This window comes from Austrofundulus limnaeus, unplaced genomic scaffold (genome assembly GCF_001266775.1).
Source record: "Austrofundulus limnaeus strain Quisiro unplaced genomic scaffold, Austrofundulus_limnaeus-1.0 Scaffold421, whole genome shotgun sequence".
Taxonomy (NCBI): domain Eukaryota; kingdom Metazoa; phylum Chordata; class Actinopteri; order Cyprinodontiformes; family Rivulidae; genus Austrofundulus; species Austrofundulus limnaeus.
The window spans coordinates 124,997-127,379 of NW_013952823.1; the positions used below are offsets into that span (position 1 = coordinate 124,997).

The following is a 2,383-nucleotide window of genomic DNA, read 5'->3' on the forward strand; positions in this document are numbered from 1 at the left end:
GCTTGAAGATGTTACAAAGAGCTCAAAAGGTTCACCGTGAGCCAACAGGGGGAAGGTGGACCTCAGGAGGTCCAGGAAGACCTCCTCCTGTAGACCACGAGGACATTGAAGGTTCTGGATCGGATATTTTTTAAACACTGGAAGAGAAAACAAGAACTTCCTGTGAGGAACCAGTTTCACTGATCAAACTCTGGACTAAAGACCGAGTTCATCAGGATGATTAATCCTCCATATGAGCTCCATCAGAATAAGATTCATTTAATCTGRCCACTGCTACAGGAGATATTTTACTAACAGACAGACATTAGCTGCAGACTGGAGTGTTTGAGACTTACCAAGATTAGAGAGCATCGTTATGTGGGGGTCCTCCAGAAAGCGGACCCTGAGACTGAGATGGTCCTTTGTGTGTRCGACTTTGGGTCCAGTYGACCTCCTGACAGAWGAWCCTGAGCTGCAGGACCACAACAGATCAGATTAAAAGACTGAAAAGCAAAGGTTAGCACACATCTGTCAACAGAAACATTAAAAACAACCTATTATGGGGTCCTTGAACAAGTTAGGATACATTTGATGGTTACACAATGTTCATTCGACTGAATTCACAAAACGAATCTCAGATGATGAGATTTCAGCTTTTCAGTTCTGCCTGTTCTGAGCTCCCTTTAGAATGAGATTTTTACGCAAATAAGCTGCTGCTGGCCACTCCCTCCCAACCTTTAGTTTACATTAGCTCCACCCTCCCAACATGGTGTTTGTGTTAGAACTTTAGAAACGTGAAAATAAATTACTATTATAATTAGGTGCACAATGATACAAGAGTAATAGACGGGGTGCGTGCAGTGTGGCCTCCCCAGGGCTTGGTAAGAACAGACCGGAGCATCTGACTGAAGTCAGGCACCTTGGTGCTGGGGAGGCCAGCGCACGTCCTTCGTTGCTTCTCGAAGCCAGCAAAGACGAACTGAGGTCAAGGTCCACGACTCGCAGCCTGGAGGCTCCCGTGAGGCGAACGCTGTGGCACGGGAGCCTCCAGTTCTCCAGAACAATTCCTCCCCACCAGATGGGTTGAGGACGACGTGCCACGTGCTGTTCGCCCAACCCATCCCTGGTGCCCGTGGAGGTAAACACGTCGGTCACAGCATCCCGATGTCGGCATTGTGAAGGGGAAAGATGAAGCTGTTCGCCTCCTCAGTCATCAATCACAGCCGTGGACTATTGTTCYACGTTAATTTGTGCTAAATGATAAATTATGGTCATGTCAAACTCTTACCTCCATCATCTGCAGATTTGTGAGGAACAGTAGGGACAGAAGTTTCCTTCAGATGAAAGTCCTTYGYTAAATCCTGCTGGGAGTTTCCACAGAACTCCATGGTGAAATTATTTACACAAACTACAACTTTCTTTGACAATACTGCTACAACATTAAAAATAAAATGAAGCCACARATCCCTGTTCTCCATGACTGTTGTAAAAACTGCTAAACTAATGTGGCCGTCCTGTGAAGAAGTGGGCGGAGTCTCCGCTTGGGTTACCAGGTGAGGGGCTGGGCTCGCCGTGATATTGCTTGTTTACCTGTATTGTGACGTCACAATTAGGCCTGTCACGATAGTCAATAAATCAATTCATCGTATGATAAATTTTTTTGAGGAGAATTTTCATTTGCCTGCTTGCTTGTTTACTTTCCTCTCTCCCTCTCTGTGCTCCGGTGCACAGCTCGACTGACCCCGCCCCCTCCTGTTTTCTTCGCGTCGGGAGGAGTGAACTCTGCGRGATCTCGTACCTGTTCAGCATGAGAGCTCATAGCAATAACAAACTAAAGAACCGTTGATGGGATTGTGAAAAATGGAGAAGGAATTGGTTTCAAAGCAGAAAACGACAGCTGCAGTGTGGGATCACTTTGATTCAAACCCAAAGACCGTGGTGAACTAATTAACCTGCGCGAGCCAGAATGTCAAACTTGTTGTAAAAAAATAGCAACTATAGGTAGTAATACTATAAACTTGCATCCGCACCTAAAATATAATCATCCGATGCAGGTTTCCCAGCTGGGAAAAAAAAACTAAAACTGACGGGTCGTCTCAGTCTTCCTGACAATCCATAAAGACCGACGTTCAACCGACGAGAGACGTACAAAATGAGAAGTGCAAAGTGGTGCACACTTACACAACATAGTTCACTTCAGCTCTAAAGACATACTGCTCTTTAATATTATTTACTGTTTCAGTTGTGTGTTTTGTTTAATTTCACTTTTGTTGTTCTTTGTTTTTTATTCAAGTGCATTTTTTATTAGAGACTGAGAGTCAATTTTGTTAAACATTCTTTAAAAATTAAAGTTTATTGATCTTTGAGGATGTACTTACATTGTTACACTTTTATAATTATATTA

The 2,383-nt window shown here is 43.9% G+C and overlaps 1 pseudogene; it reads right to left on the minus strand.

The window, feature by feature from the left end:
* Window positions 1-441, minus strand: part of LOC106529070 (gastrula zinc finger protein XlCGF57.1-like) — a 6,663-nt pseudogene extending 6,222 nt beyond the window's left edge.
* Between the last annotated feature and the right edge of the window lie 1,942 nt (window positions 442-2,383).